Raw genomic sequence first — 17,764 nt, forward strand, 5'->3', positions numbered from 1 at the left:
GCACGGAGACCGCCCTCATCGCAGCAACAGACGACATTCGAACTCTACTGGACAATGGAGACACAGTCGCCCTTATCCTCCTCGACCTCTCCGCAGCCTTCGACACAGTCTGCCATAGCACCCTTCTACAGTGCCTCAGAAACATCGGAATCCAAGGAAAAGCACTAGAATGGATCACCTCGTTCCTCACCGGAAGAACCCAGAGAGTCCGCCTTCCACCATTCAAGTCAGAGGCCACTGAAGTCATCTGCGGCGTACCACAAGGATCTTCACTCAGCCCCACCCTTTTCAACGTTTACATGAGCCCCCTCGCGGCCATCGCCCGCCAACACAACCTCAACATCATCTCCTACGCGGATGACACTCAACTGATCCTATCACTCACCAATGACCCCAGCACCGCCAAAACTAACCTACACGAAGGAATGAAAGAAGTAGCCGAATGGATGAAACACAGCCGTCTGAAACTGAACTCAGATAAAACAGAAGTCCTCATCTTAGGTACCTCCCCCTCTGCATGGGACGACTCTTGGTGGCCAGAAGCCCTTGGAAAAGCACCCATCCCGACAGACCACGCACGGAACCTGGGCGTCATCCTGGATTCCTCACTTTCGATGAACAAACAAGTCAACGCCGTCTCTTCATCCTGCTTCAACATTCTTCGCATGCTCAAAAAAACATTTCGTTGGATCCCCACCGAAACTAGGAAAACGGTCACCCACGCTCTGGTCACGAGCCGACTGGACTATGGAAACACCCTCTACGCCGGTACTACCGCTAAACTCCAGAAAAAACTCCAACGAATCCAAAACGCCTCAGCCAGGCTCATATTAGACATCCCGCGTAAAGAACATATCTCTGGTCACCTGAAAAGCCTCCACTGGCTTCCCGTCAATAAGAGGATCACTTTCCGGCTCCTAACCCACGCACACAGGGCACTCTACGAAATCGGACCAGAATGCCTCAACGCACGACTGTCCTTCTACACCCCCTCCCGCCAGCTACGATCATCCAACCAAGCCCTTGCCACTGTACCTCGCATCAACAAAACCACCATGGGAGGTAGATCCTTCTCCTACCTGGCAGCTAAAACCTGGAACTCACTTCCCACTTACCTTCGCCTTACCCAGAACCACCTAGAATTCAGAAAGCAACTTAAAACGTGGATATTTGACAAGTAATTCCCCTCCCCTCCTCAAGCGCCTTGAGACCCTCTGGGTATGTAGCGCGCTATACAAATTCTCTGACTTGACTTGACTTGACTTGTCTCGGTAGGATCGAGACACAAGAGGTGGCAAAAACAAAGGAGAAAATGAGCAAAAGGGGGCAGGGTAGACCCTCCCTGACCCCCTAGGTTTGATGTGGGGGCTATAAAAGGGCCCCGCGGGACCCCAAAAATTTAATTTTTTTTTCGATTTGCGCGGGGGAGCGCCCGGTACGCGCACGGGGTAGCGGACCGGGTAGCATACCATGGAGAAAAAAGAATGACATTTTTTTTTAAAAATGTTGTTTTTTTAAAAATTAGAGGTAGTTCTAAAAAGAACTGATTTTTTCTTCTTTTTGTTGTTTTATATTTTTTTGACTTTTTTTATGAACATTTTTTACTTTTTTTGGCTTTTCTGAACAGTTTTATATTTTTTTGGTATTTTTTTATAGAGAGAAACAAAAAACAGGGATTTGTAAACGGCTCAACTGGAGCAAAAAAAAAACAGGAAAAAATTAAGGCTTCTTTGTGCATTTGTGGTTATCACCAGCAAGCATGATGAGTGTAATGCTCTGCTCACCATAAGTAATTAATTTCCCACAATGTACACAAACAATTTTGTATCCCCCAAACTTTGGTTGTATACTTGAAATCCACTGGCTTGCTTCTGGACCCGATGGAGTGGGTTCTTTGGTTGTTGAGGTTGTGCCAAATGATTGGGGTAGGTTTTTGCCGAGTTCTCTCACCTTTGCTGCTGAATAGTTAATAGGGTGCAAACGCTGCATATGCCGAATCATTGTATGATTCCCAAAGGAATATTTTTTGGTAGGGTTCCCCCTGGATAGCACAGCACCACAGATGAGGCAGGTCACCTTTGCAGCGTTTACTTTTTTGAAACCAGTTGGGATTTTATAAAACTCCCATATGAAATGCTCCCTGGGTTTGTATGGTGGAGTGTTTTCTGGCAGGAACTGCCTTGTCCCTTCCTCCTCTTCCTCCTCCTCCTCCTCTTCTTCTTGACCACCAATGAGATGTTCTGGTGGTCCTTGTGGTGGTGGTGGTGGTGGGGCAGATGATCCAGCTGCAGATAGTACAGTAGCCATATCTGTAAGAAAAAAGCAGGTCTTCCTCACTCAAAGAACAAAGTGAGAATGAGGAAAAAAGGTGGGGGCTTTCATCATTTGGAAACCAAAACTGATCTGAACCAATGAAAAGTGTTATTTTCAGGTCACATGACCCGCGGCGCTTAAGCTACGCGCCCCGGGGCGCGCCCCGCGGCGCTTACGCAGGGCGTTCGTATGCACGTGGGTGCTTCCGGGCGTGCTTACGCCGTGCGTATCACACGGACGCGGCTACGCGATACGTCACGATGATGTTTTCGTTCGCGGAAATAGCGCTAACCGGGGCGCGCCGGAAAAGTGCACATTCCGGTGCGCACACCGGGGCGCGCACCGGGAGCGCACCAGGGCAAAAAAACAAAAATAAATAAATAACAATAAAAAAAATGTAATATATAAATGTACAATATAGGATTCATTATAAAAAATATTAAATTTCATAGGTTTGAGGCCCTATATATAGTTAGGAATTAGCATTTAAAAAACCTATGAAATTCACTGAAAAAAACAGAGGTTTCACACCAGTTATAGTTAGGAATTAGCATTTAAAAAACCAAATAAATTCACTGAAAAAAACATAGGTTTCACACCAGTTATAGTTAGGAATTAGTATTTAAAAAACCTATTAAATTCACTGAAAAAAACATAGGTTTCACACCAGTTATAGTTAGCTGGAAATTTTACTGACATAAAACCATTGAAATTCCCACGTTATAGTTAGTTGGACTCACTATAACTTGCGCGCCTGCAATGCACTGCTGATGACGTCACATATTACATCACTCATGACATGGTCAGTGACATCACTCATGACATCACTGATGACACCATCAAGTGAATGTGTGTCTTTCTGAAAAATAAATATGTTTTATTTATGTATATGTAAAGGTCGATGGAAGAATAAATGTTTAAATAAGTGTCTTAATGGGTGTTTTTTTTAAAAAAAATTGATTGGTTAACTGGCTTAGTGTGTATATGTGTGTGTTAGTGAGTGAATGACTGTCTCACTAGTGTCTTTATCAGTAACTACATATGTTTTAATCTAGTATATGTGAGTATTGATGTATATAAGTGAGTATATGTGAGAGTGAGAGATTGAAAGAGTTCTTGTTTAAATAAGTATGTGTTTCTATAAGTGATTGTTTAAGAGAGTAAGTATGTGTAAGTTTCCTTAGAAGTAAGGTGGTAGTGTGTGTATAGCTGTATATGCAAATAAATGGATGATCAATAGTTTATTTGCATGTGTGATTATGTGTATGAGTAACTTTTGGATGACTGTCGGTGTGTAACAGGATGTATAGGTGTTTCACTACATATGATGAGTGAATATATGTATGAGTGACTATAAAGAACTGTTGGTGAATGAGTGGATGTGTATATAGATGGTGGTATTACTGAATTGGTTGTTGAAACTGGTATGGGTATCTCTATTTTTTTGAAAATTTTAGTTTCTATTTTTGAATATGTGTTTCAAGGGTTACATTACATTGAAAGGAGGTCTGTCACTCTGTCACAAGGATGGTGTCATCAGTGATGTCATGAGTGATGTCACTGACCATGTCATGAGTGATGTAATATGTGACGTCATCAGCAGTGCATTGCATGCGCGCAAGTTATAGTGAGTCCAACTAACTATAACGTGGGAATTTCAATGGTTTTATGTCAGTAAAATTTCCAGCTAACTATAACTGGTGTGAAACCTATGTTTTTTTTCAGTGAAAAAAAAAAAAAAAAAATATATATATATATATATATATATATATATATATATATATATATATATATATATATATATATATATATATATATATATATATATATATATATATATATATATATATATATATATATATATATATATATATATATATATATATATATACGCTCTCCGAACTACCTGATTAGGAGTGCCTGGGAAAGGGCTCCCATGCTAATCTTTTAAAATCGTTCGTTTTATGCAAAAAGCATTTTCACTTTATTACTGTTTATTAAGCTGCTCGCTGCACGCTCTCTGAACGGCCTGATTAGGAGCACCTGGTAAAGAGCTCCCACCACGCTACCCTTTTTAAAATCGCTAATTTACTAAAAAGCACTATTACTTCAATACTGTCTATTTTAAATCACCGCCTCCAAGCAGCACTTTACCCCGGTCCACCGCTGATCCTTCAGTTTGAGTAGAGGGAACATGCCTGCTACAGGAAGTGCCAAATCACTTCTGGTTAGACCCTCCAAGTCAGCTGACCAGCAGCTGATCTCCCCCTCCATAAAAACAGATGCCACTCGCTACGCACAGCGGACGTGCTGCTGACGTGCCAAAGGCAAGCCCGTCTGCGCCTGCCCGTGCCTGGACCAGGCCCAGGGCCCCACCCCCTGGCCCGTTTTTACCAACTCTGCAACCTAAAACACTATGCTATACCAGCAGCCAACTAAAAAACATAGCAGGCACTGTTAGGGACTCACTAACCTGCCCCTGCTTTACAACAGATACCCTACCCACCCAATTCACCATTCAATGTCCGAAATGCCCTGTCACATCCATTCCCAGCAAAAACCTGCACTCCACTAATGGTGACCTTCCATTTCCCAAACACACAACAACTCTCCGCCCTCATTAATGCACGCTCTCTCGCCAAACATAAGTACGAAATACTCACTTTTCTGGAAAACAATAAACTTGACCTTCCATTTATAACTGAGACCTGGGGTTATCCTTCCTCAGGAGCTGATTTCGCCACCGTAACCCCGGATCATTTCTGTGTCAGGAGATTAGATAGAACCAACAAAAAAGGTGGTGGAATAGCACTTATTCACCATAACAAATACACAGTTAGATCAGAAACAATCCTCACTAAGAGCTGCGAAGCCTTTACTTTTACAATTTCACTCTCTAATTCTCACTCATTTAAAGGCATCCTACTATACTGCACTCCTGGACCACGAGCAGAATTCCTATCATCATTAGACCTCCTGGCAGAACCTTCAGTAGGAGAAGATAACTTTACCATCTTAGGTGACTTCAACTTCCACCTTGAAGCCCACGACGAGCACGACACTTCAGCCTTACAATCAGAACTCGAATCAATAGGACTCTCCCAACTAGTAGCTATGCCCACTCAGCCAGACACACACTTGATGGACTATTCACAAAAAATAAACAAATCTCTCTAAAAAACATCCTCCCCTTAGCCTGGAAGGACCACTCTGCGGTTCTCTTTAACATTAACACCTAAATTATTACCCCCAACTATGTCCGTCCCCTTCTCCCCAACCAGCTCAAAGTCTGGAGCAGCATCCCACCTGAATTCCTAAAATCCACCTGCTCTCTACCTATCAAAACCTACCGGATGACCCTGAACTGGCAGCCACACACTACTTACAATGGCTCCACACCGCCTTCAACACTTTGGTTCCTCTAGAAAAATACATCTAATACATACATCTTCCGCCCCCTGGTTCTCTGAGGCACTAAGACTAGAAAAGCAAAAATGTAGAAACTTAGAACGACACTGGCGCTGAGACTACGATCTCACCACGAAAACACGATACAAGGAAGCAATCACCAAATACAAACATCTTCTAATCACAAGAAAGAGCAAATACTACCTTAACCAAATTATAACAGCGCAAGACTCTGTGAAACAGCTGTTCCAGGTAGTCACTAAGCTCTCAGGACCAGAAATCAATCCGCCTATAACCCCCACGCAAATTTTCTGCAATTCTCTCGCCACCTCCTGTCAGGAAAAAATCACCCTCATCTACTCCAATTTCTCAACCCACTCTTCGACTAATAACCAACTTATTACATCTATTGTAGAATTACACTCCACCAACTCCCCAGCTTTACACTCCTCTAACAATATCCCGCCCTACTTTCTCTACATTTAGCCAGGTCACTACAGAGTACATTATCGACCTCATATCCACCACTAAATCTGGCTCCCCCAACGAACCATGACCCCCCACCACAATAAAACTTATACAGGATATCATATGCCCTGAACTGGCCAAAATGTGTAACTCAATGTTCATGACAGGAACCTACCCTTCCATCTGGAAAGAAACTAGTATAAAACCACTGCTTAAGAACCCCAACCTTAACCCCACTGAGACCAAGAATTACAGACCTATTGCTTGCCTCCCTTTCCCCGCAAAGATCTTTTAGAAAGTGATGAATACTCAGCTAGCCCTCTATATTGACAACAATAACTTCTTAGATGATACCCAATTCAGCTTTAGGAAGGGCCATGGCACAGAAACCGCCCTGATCAATACATCCGACGAAATTAGGATGACTCTTGACAAGGGAGGTGCCACGATCCTGGTGCTGCTGGATCTTTTGGCAGCATTTGACACGGCCGATCCCTCTACCTTAATCGACCATGTCTCAGCCATAGGTATCAAGGCACTCCTATCATCCTTCTTGTCCAACCACACCCAACTAGTAAAGCTTGACAACTTTAACTCGCCTCTGTTCTCACTGCCATGAGGAGTCCCTCAGGGATCCTCTCTAAGTCCGACCCTGTTCAATATTTACGTGTCAGACTTGGCCAGGATCATTAAGTCCCACAACCTGCGACTAACTTTCTATGTCGATAACACCCAGATTGTGCTAGAGATCCACAAAAAAGGCGGGATAGTCTCAGCTAATTTTCAAGAGGGAATGCTTGCTATCAGCTCCTGGATGGCAAACAATTGTCTCAAACTAAACTCTGAAAAGAGGGCGGTGATGATCTTCGGTAATCTCTCCCCTAGATGGTCTCCTTCCTGGTGGCCAGTAGAGTTAGGCCCACATCCGTCCCCTGTAACTAAAGTCAGACACTTAGCAGTCATGTTTGACGACAAACCATCTTGTATTCATCACGTCAGTTGTCTCCTCATCCTTCTTCACCATCAGATTGATTAAAAAACTCCTACTTTTCCTTCCTTTTAACGCAGGTAGCACTCTCATCAGCACACTCATTATGTCCAAGCTAGACTACTGTAACGGTCTACTTATTAACGCCCAGGAAAGAGTCCTACATAAACTGCAGATGGTGCAAAATGCAGCGGCGAGAATTCTCTCAGGCACCCCTAAGTTCAAACCTATCTCCAAGGTACTCCGACAACTTCACTGGCTGCCTATTAAGAGTAGAACAAAGTTCAAGGCCCTCTGCATTGCCTACAAGGCAATCCACAACACAGGACCTGAATTCCTCAGGAGATGTCTTTGTTCCTACAGGCCAACAACATCCTTACGCTCCTCAGCAGCTCATTTGCTGACTGTCCCCAGAACTAAAAAGGCCTCCTGGGGTGACGGAAGATTGACTGTCGCCACCACCAAACTTTGGAACACACTCCCCTTTCATATCAAAACCACCCCTACTCTGTTTTCCTTCCGTAGTCATTTAAAAAATTGGCTATTCAATCAATAAACCTTCCCTCCCCTAGTCTTTATCGTTCAGCTGTCCACAGCACCGAGACACCTAAGGGTATATATATAATATAGATATGTTTGCCCTTAATGTGAAAGCGCACACAATGACAGGCGGATCTAGCCTTTCACGAGGAAGCATCCTTTATTCATCAAAACCGGCAAACACAGCTGAATATTTCTTTTTGCCTTTCCCAGCACGTTTCGCAGCTCCTGCTGCTTGGTCACGGGACAGCATGCAAATGGGCAGATGCGAAAGAGACAAGACCCCAATTAGCTGTTTTATCGCCCTCTGCTGGGCTTCCTTCATCACAAGGCATATGGGACCTGTAGTTCCGTCGCTGCAATATGACTCACAATGGGTTCTGCCTCAAGCATCATTATTTCAAACTCTCCATAGAGCCTTCAGTGCGTAGCTAGTTTCAAATACACGCAAACTTGCCATCCTGTTTGCACTATATCAGTGTATCTGAAATTCACAGTCCACATACCATTCCAAGTGGCGGTGCTGCTTTCCCGACCAGGACCGGCTGGTAAATATCATAGATATGTTTGCCATTAATGTGAAAGTGCACCCAATGACAGGCGGATCCAGCCTTTCACTGAAGCATCCTTTATTCACCAAAACCGGCAAATACAGCTGAATATTTATTTTTGCCTTTCCCAACGCGTTTCGCAGCTCCTGCTGCTTGGTCACGGGACAGCATGCAAATGGGCAGATGCGAAAGAGACAAGTCCCCAATTAGCTGGTTTATTGCCCTCTGCTGGGCTTCCTTCATCACAAGGCTTATGGGACCTGTAGTTCCGTCGCTGCAATATGACTCACAGTGGGTTCTGACTCAAGCATCATTATTTCAAACTCTCCATAGAGCAGAGGTCTTCGAACTTTTGTAGGTTGAGCCCCCCAAGCTGAATATTTTTAGAAGCTGGGGCCCCCCCACCACCTGACACAAATTTCTGAACTCGACCGCTACGCGCACATTCAGGGCATATTCAGCGAATAACATTCAATACAATAAGAGTGTTTAGTAAACTGCAGGTTTGTGAGTAGGTGTGGTGAAATGACAGAGGCTTATTACACAGCTCAGGTGTGCCTGTTTTTCAGAGACGGTCAAACTGTGGATGGATTTTTGCTACTGCCATCCTCGGGTTGTGCTCCACATCTAGTCTTGAATGGTACTTAGGGCCAGATGTAGGTAAATCTAATTTACCGACTCATAAATACCGAATCATACCGAATCGGTATTTATGAATCGGTAAATTAGAAGGAGGAGATGTAGGTAATTTTTTTATTTTGAATTACCGATCTGTAAGATTCGGTATTTACCGAGTCGGTAAATACCGAATCGGTATTCCCCATTGCTTCCTATGGGCTTTGGAGCCCATAGGAATCAATGGAAAATACCGATTCGGTATTTACCGACTCGGTAAATACCGAATCCAGCAAGGGTGCAGGGGGTGTCACTTTGACACCCTCTAGTACCCCAAGTGCAGGCTTGTGTGCCATGTGGCACACATACATGCCCTAAGGGCATGTCTGTGTGTCACATGGCACAGGTGTGCATGCACAGATGTGCATGCACACCTGAATTCGGTATTTTACCACCCAATAGGATTGGGTGGTAAAATACCGACTCTTAAGGGCCTGTGGCACTCTGTGGAGTGCCACCTACATCTTGATTTACGGAATTCGGTAAAATTACCGATTCTGTAAAATAATGGCCCCTACATCTCAATCACTAACCGACCGGTAATTGGCGACCTATATCTGGCCCTTAGTCTTTAATACCGCAAGTGCTGAGAACCCATTCTCACATAAATAGGACGAGCTGAAAGGCAAGAGACTTTCTCCCAAAGCTGAATATTCTGCAGACATTTTCAGCCAAGACAGGGACTGTAAGGGAGACAGTATTGTCAGATGTTTCGAGCACTCCCTAGCTCAGAGCAGGTACACGAGAAACAAATCTTCTCTAGAAATCATTAACAAACGTTTTAGGTAGCATTATAATGGGATAATTGCCCACCAACCAGTTATAGGTCGGAAGACGGTTGAAAGTCCACAGAGAAGGCGCTGAACAAACACCTCATTGAGAATTCCTTAGTGGTACCATAAGTTGCTTGCCTGAAGTAGTGGGGGTTTGGGACACGTCAGGCTTATGTTTAAAAAACAATAGAACTAATAATAAATTAATGATGTTGTCTAGTTTACTTCAGAGTAATTTTGCCTGACAGACTTTGTGATGGCAGGGACTTGTTAGGGATTTTGGGTGCCCTGGGCCAAAACTATTTTGGGGGCCCTTGTTCAGTACAGGTTTGAGTTTAAATGATTTATTTTCAGCTCTGCCATACCCTATTTAGCCAGGCTACTGACGGGGCACAGGCACTGTAGTCGAAATTCTAAAAGCATTTACATCTAATATTCGGAGATAGTGATGTGTTTTCACTGTTGTAACAAAGCAGCCGCCCACTAATTTTACAGTGAATAGTATCTGTGATATCCTCCAATTTCTCATATGTGAGGACCCGCTTGGATCTAACTTTTTTATGGTTAACTTTTTTATGGTTGTTGCATGAAACAAACACATTTCTCTACAAATAGTAATAGACTCCCTCACATCAATTACAAAACGGTATTCGCAAGAATCTTTTTAGGAATTTTTCCGGTCCATCATGGCAAAAACAGAACTGTCTCTATCAAGGGGCCCCTGGAAGGCTGGATTGTAGTGCATTTAGATGTCTCTTTTTGTAATTTAGGACGAAAACCTTAATGGGGCACGACACGCCCATACTTGTGTACACGGGTGAGTGAGGCGACCATATGAATTTGGGTGCCAATGTTAGTGCAGAGTGGGACGAATGATTGTATGGTTATTGGTGGGCTTATTGGAGTGAGATTGCTGATTGAGCAGTGAGGGAGACAGGTGATTGAAGTGTCACCAGTGCAGGCTGAGTAGTGTGCTTGTGTGACTGCAGGCTGAGGTACAGGGTGAACAGCGCAAGTGCATTGTGAGTGCAGAGTAATCACTGTGAGTGGAGGGTAAGTGGGTGAATGGTGTGAGTGCATGGTGATCAGTGTGAGTGCAGAGTGAGCGGGTGAATGGCTCGAGTGCATGGTGATCAGGGTGAGCGCATTGTGATCGCTGTGAGTGCAGTGATCACTGTGAGTGGAGGGTAAGTGGGTGAATGGCGTGAGTGCATCGGGATCAGTGTGAGTGCTGGGTGAGAGCGAAAGTGAAGGGCGAGAATGAGGAGTGAGTGGTCTGAATGCAGGGTGCATTCCCAGACACTTGAAGTTACTCAGCATGTTATTGACTGCAGCATAGGGTTTCAAATGTGTTAAACTATTGCTATTATGGCAGTAACCAGGGATCAGGGTGGAGGAAATAAATAACGTGCTGATTCCTCAACAAACTTCCAGTCTTATGATTAGGGTTGCCAGCTCATTATTTTGATGTCATAGATGATATAAAAATAAGCAGTCACCTAAAGCTGTATTTTTAGCACTTGTCTGTGCATACTTTGAACAGCAAATATACATTTTTAATTGTTTTCTAGAGATGCATGAATGATCCATGACTGATAATAAAAGGGAACAAAGATAGAAAAGTCACATTACAAATGAATACATAATTCTGATTTATAACCATATTTAGCAATTTGCAAGCTGTTTAAACAGCACATGGCTGTCTGGCATTTTGCGCGCCTGCCTGTGTAATTTTAAAAGAAACTTTAAGGGATGTTTTAAGGATTTTGGGGCCTGTGGGCAAAATGTATTTTTGGGGCCCCTGTTCGGACCAGCTTTGATTTTATGATCCAGTCTCAGCTCTTTCATGCCTTCTTTGGTCAAATACTAAATGTGTGTACATCGGATATTCAGGGATAGTGATGCGTGTTTTCAGTATGTAACAACAGCAGTTCACTAATATTACTGCAAATAATCTGTCACACCATTCCATTTCTCATATGTGAGGTCATGTATTGATCTAATATAAACTTTTTATATGGATGTGGTATGTCGCATAAACACATTTTGACTGCAAAATGTCTGTTATAGACTTATACACATTAACAATGAAATAAATAAATAAATACATGATTGAAAAGCGCTATTTACAACATTATGTTTAAGAATGATTGAATGTCATGAGGCAAGACTATAGAACAGAGCTGGCTCTTTCAAGCCCCACCCCCCACTCCCACCCCCTTTGAAAGGCTGGGGCCCTGGGCCAGAGCCCACTTTGCCCATGCCATAAACTTCTCTCGACACTTTGTCTCCGTTCTGGGAAGAGCTAACTCTCCCAGGAGGGGTTTAATTCATAGAGGTGAAATACTTCAGCTGCAGTGGGAGGCAAGGAGTTTCCTCTGCTGAAAGGGTGTCTGTTTGTTTGCTTTCGGTTTTAGCAGAGGAGACTCCTTGCCTCCCACACTGCAGCTGAAGCCATCAGCTCTGTGAATTAACCCCCTTCTCTGGTGAATTAACCAGACATAAGAACGGGCACGTCGTGCCCCATCGACGCAGGGAACCAAGGTCAGATTGAGTGGAGTGCGCGCCCCCCCACCCCTCGGATGGTGCAGTCAAAAAACAGTGTCCCAATAGGTAATAATGAACCCGTCAATTAAATATGCATGCACATCGCATTGCTAGCAAGGAAAAAAGGAGAACACTCTTTGAATTTTAAGACAAGGTAGTAAATCATCTTGTTTTATAGTGTAAATTCATGGTCAGTATTATACAGTTATAAGCAGCACTGCATAAATTCAATTAGGTGACAACCAAAGAAAACTTGGTGCTCTACAAAAAGTGACTGTGGTGAAAGTGGCGACGCAAGTGGGGGAGTGAACATCAGAAACGGCGCACTGTGAAGAGGTGCAAGTAATCTAAAGTGGGTGGTTCAGATCATGTGACAAAGTGGGATCACAGATACAAAATTTCATTTCCATTATTTGAACCACATTAGAAAAGTACGCCTATTAATAAGCTGTAGAGTCGACGGCGTTTCGATCCACGCTAGTAAGGATCGTCATCAGGACTGGGTTGTCTTGTTTAGGGCGTGCTGCAAGGGAAGGAGAAAGTGTAACGGGCGTAGTACTGGAGATGAGGGAGGGGATCGGGACTGTGAACTGCAGGGGTAATAATTACCTGGAAGGATGTTAGAGTTGGGGCGATCAAGGGTGATTGTCAGGAAATGAATCTCAACCTGCACGAGGGCTCTGTAATTAAAAAAGGAGGGCCTGGGGTCAGGACACTAGATCGACTACTCGGGATGTTAATAGGGAGATAGTAAACTGAAAATACATACAGGTATTGGAGGGCTGGGCGGTCGTCTGTCATCCGCCGAAACCTGCACGAGTCCTGTAAAGAAATGGGAACAGGAGCGGGGTGATTAATGACCGGTTTGAGACGCTAACCTGTACTGAAGGTAGCGGGGTGGATCGTGGGGCCAAAGTGTTTACCTTAGATTATCGTGCCGGCACTGGAATCAATCCTAAGGTCTGGTGAACGCTGGCGTTCAGGTAGAATGGTGGATTTACTTCCGCGTGTGGGAAGAGGATGGGCGGGGTCTGGGTGAATGACGCGAGGGACGGGGGCGTGGACTTCGGAGTGATGTGCACTAAAAGTGAAGTCTGTCGCTATGGAATTAACTGTCAGGGGGGCAGTAACAATGTCTGGCTGTAATATGTTAAACCAAGGATCGTATTGTGGCAAAATATGAATAAAGGTCACATAATGTTGGCAATGCATAGGTTATTTAAAACATAATCTTAACAATGCATCGGTTCTTGTAAACATGACAGCCGTGAGATACGCGTGAACAGCAAACTCAGTTCTAGCGGAGGGATTGAGCCGCTTAATTCCCATAACATTGATTATTGCGTTTGTAATTGTGGATATCATTTGATCCCTATACAGATTTAGCTACCAGTACTTAAATAATGACAATATATCACAGCGTAGTCCGTTTGAAAAATCGGGAAATGGGGGGGGGGGGGGGGGAGGGGCGGAACCAGGGAAGGGAAGGGGGGGGGGGTCGAGGGGAAGGGGGGTTCTGGAAGGGGAAAGGTAGATCAGAATGAAGAAGGGTGGTTGAGTTGCTGTATGCAGGGTCAAGGGGGAAGAAGGTTACGGTTTACAGGGTCAGAGAAGGAGGTACATATCATCAAGTGGTAACAGTGCTGTTCCACTCATCGATGGTGTTAAGGCCATTATTCACAGAGTCACAGATGGTCATCCATTTGCATTCGGCTTTGTTGAGTAAGGATTTAATGTCTCGCCCCACGGATTGAAGAACTCTGCCATAGAGCCTTCAGTGCGTAGCCAGTTTCAAATACACACAAACCTGCCATCCTGGTGGCACGATTTCAGTGTATCTGAAATCCATAGTCCACATACCATTCCATATTGCGGTGCTGCTTTACTCATATGAGTAAAGCAGAAAAAAGAATAATTTGTTAATATGTTTCCCAATGTAACAAATAACAATTAAGTCTGACTTGAAACCTGCACAATAGAAAGTGCACCCGCAGCGGCACAGGAACTACCTTTCCCAATATTACTTGCCTGGCACGGACGCCATGAAATCACAGAGAGTGTGCTTTGAGATGGAAGGCAGCAAATGGGAGGCTGAAAAATAGGGTCCTTGTTACCAGCAGTATGATGAGCCACTTGGAGAGCGTGCGGTTCATAAGGTTAAAAAAAGGCATGTTACCTGTGGCAAATTAAATGCAGGGCTATTTTGTTTTTGTTTTTTATTTATTGGTGTGACAAGACTCTGGAATCTAGTAATTGACAACCTAACTTCTACTGTTCTGTGTCCTTATGTCTACCTTTGTCTCCTTACAAAATGAGAATTTTGGCCCCAATCCCCTCCTCCACCACTCCTTGGGATGATGTGAAACCCTTTGCAGTGTGTGACTACAGAGACATGCCATTCCCCTACTTCCAATGTGTTTTTAGGATTCTCTAGTAGGGTAAGTCTCTGTGTGTATTTCATCAAGCACAATATCAAGATACAACACAATTTTTACCAAGAATGCTTTGTTGTAATGAGATACTAGTCATGATGTGATTACACATATTGGGCCCAATTCACAAAGGCAATCTGAGACAAAAGTCAAGCTTTATGACTTTTGGAATTCACAGAGGTCATTTACGAGTCATGTCTTTACGTCCTCAGTCCGGGCAAAATCTCTGCACTTGGGGCAGAATCTTCACATTCGGACGGAATCTCTACAATCGGGCTTAATCTTCGGCTCAGGACGGATGAAGTGTAATCACCTATATCTGCAGTCATTTGACACCACGTGCAAGACCTACACTACAAACCAAAAATAAAGGCTGCACACAAACAAGGCCCAGGTTTGGCCACAGAGGGTTCCTGCATGCCTGCTCTGTGCCTTGCCTCAAAAAATGCTACGCCAGAGGAGGAAGAAAAACTGTACTGAAGAGGAGACAACTATGATCCTGGAGTTAATTGCTCGGCACCACAAAAAGCTCCATGGTCTCCCTCCTACAGCGCCAGTGGCACACAGCAGGCAACCCTCTGTTAGCATTTAGCCACTGCAGTCAGTGTTGGGGAACGATGCCTGCACTGTAATTGACATTAAGAAGAAGTGGCAGGACAAGAAGAGGTGGGGTAGGTGGAAGCATGCCAAGATAGAGGTGGCCAGAGTGCTTAATTTTTTGATTTGCATTTCTCGTATTTGAACAGCGGTAAAAGAATACATGAATAACCGTAATACATGAGGGATAGGGGCATAATAGAGTTCACAAAAATGATATACATACTTTTAGAGTCAGTTGTAGATAGTGAGTATAAAGCAGCATAATTGGGACTCATGCATTAACTATGCGGTTGCATATGACAATCGTGCTTGGTGGTGAACGCATACTATGCAGTCCATATATTGATACGGAGGGCCCGATTCACAGAATTAACTTAAGACAAAATCCTAAACGTACTACTTTTGGTATTCACAGAATGCACTTACTACTTTTGGTATTCACAGAATGCACTTACTACTTTTGATATTCACATAATGGATTTGCGACAACTAACTTTACGTCCGCACTCGGGCTGGAAATTCCAGCCCAGAGGCGGAGTTTCTGACTTGGAGGTGGAGCCTGCGGCCCAGAGGCGGAGCTTCCGGCTCGGAGGTGGGAATTTAGCCATGGCTGAAATTTCCACCTCTGGGCCGGAAGCTCTGCCTCCGGGCTGGAAGCTCTGCCTCCCGGCCGGAAGCTCCGCCTCCAGGCCGCAAGCTCCACCTCCAAACCAGAAGCTCCATGTCCGGGCTGGAAGCTCTGCCTCCGGGACGGAATTTCCGGCCCGAGTGCAGACGTAAAGTTAGTAGTCGTAAATCTATTCTGTGAATACCAAAAGTAGTAAGTGCATTTTGTGAATACCAAAAGTAGTAAGTGCATTCTGTGAATACCAAAAGTAGTAAGTTTAGGAGTTTGTCTTAAGTTAGTTCTGTGAATCGGCCCCGGTGTACTCCGTCTGTTATGTGAGTTGCCCCGTCCCCAAGAAAGTCGTTTGTCTATTCACCCGTATGACATATATTTCAAAGTTCTATATCATATTTCACAGTGTAGCAACATATTGTAATGCAAATGTGACACAACTTTCAGTTTTAAAACCAAAGAAATTAAACAAGGATAAAAAAAGAGATAACAAAAAAGCCATCATCAAGCCCCTGTGTCTGGGTCAAAGTAGTCTGATGAGGTGACTGCATTTCAGTTATTGATCCTTGGCATATCCATCACTGCCCTGTTGTTCCCCTTTCCCCTAGTATGTGCAATGCTTAAGTAGGATTGTCCTGTTAGTAATGCTTTGCATCTTCTGCTTCCTTGTTTATAGGCCTGACAGTCTTGTGTCAAGTGTAAGGTTAGGCTGTGGGGGCATCTGTTGTCTATTGTTCAGGTCCTGCTCAATGGCTGCACGTGGGAACCTAGGCACACTATCCCTGTCTACGTATTTTATTTCCAGAAGAATAGTATCCCAATATTGCGCAATGGCGTATTTGCGCAGCCTTGCTATTTCCTCCCTGTGCAACGACGTGCTTTCAGCTTGAGCCCATATTATAAGTGAGTTTATCCAGCTGTGTATTACTGGAGGTTCATCGCGTTTACATCTTTTCGTTATAAAGCATTTGGCTACTATAAGGCCTAAATCGGTGAATCTTGCTGTGACTCTGTGTTTCTTCGACCTAGGGTAAAAGCCAAGTAAACGTTCCTCCCACTACCGTAGAGGCGGCCTTCAAGTACACCACGCTATTGCCTCCACAAAGTCCTGCCAGTAAACGCTCAGGGATGTACATGACCACATCATGTGAAGAAAGTCAGCGTCTGTCGGGAAACAAAGGGAACAAGCAGAGGTAGTCATATGTGGGTGGGTGGGTGTACTTGTAAAGCGCACTGCGACTCCATGGAGTATCCTGGCGCTGTAGACCGCTGGGGAACCCGTCCTGGTTTTCCATGTGAGATGGTCCCTTTCTGGGTATCTCCAGGGTGAAACCAGGCATCCCCGGCATCTGTGGGGGGCCGTTGTAGAGATGAGGCAAGCTTAATGCCCAGAGTTGCCGAGTGTGTTCCCTGGTTGGAGTAGGCACCGAGGCGAGACTTATCGAGTCCGTTTTGACCCTGGTCCATGACCCTGCCGCGTCGGGAATTGAACCCTGGTCCGGGGCCGTTCTCTGCTTACGGGTCTGCCGCCTCTAACCAGTGAGCCACACCACTCTATATGAAAGTAGCGATTTAGTTTGTCTGGTGAGAGGTATACTCTATGTGTGATATATGTTTGTATGAGACATAATTAGAGTTTCTCGGTATGCACGTGGGGTTAGCAAGTATGGTCTCCCACTCACGATCTGTCCATGAATTTCCCCTGTCTTCTTCCCATTTCAAGCGCAGGGTTGTCAGTGGTTTTATCATGTATGTGAGTCATGCCTCTACTAACCAATGTATTATATGTGATCCATTACCTATCACATGTAAGTACTTGTGAGGAGGAGCAGGACGAGACCCGTGGGGTG

This window comes from Lissotriton vulgaris, chromosome 6 (genome assembly GCF_964263255.1).
Source record: "Lissotriton vulgaris chromosome 6, aLisVul1.2, whole genome shotgun sequence".
Taxonomy (NCBI): Eukaryota; Metazoa; Chordata; class Amphibia; order Caudata; family Salamandridae; genus Lissotriton; species Lissotriton vulgaris.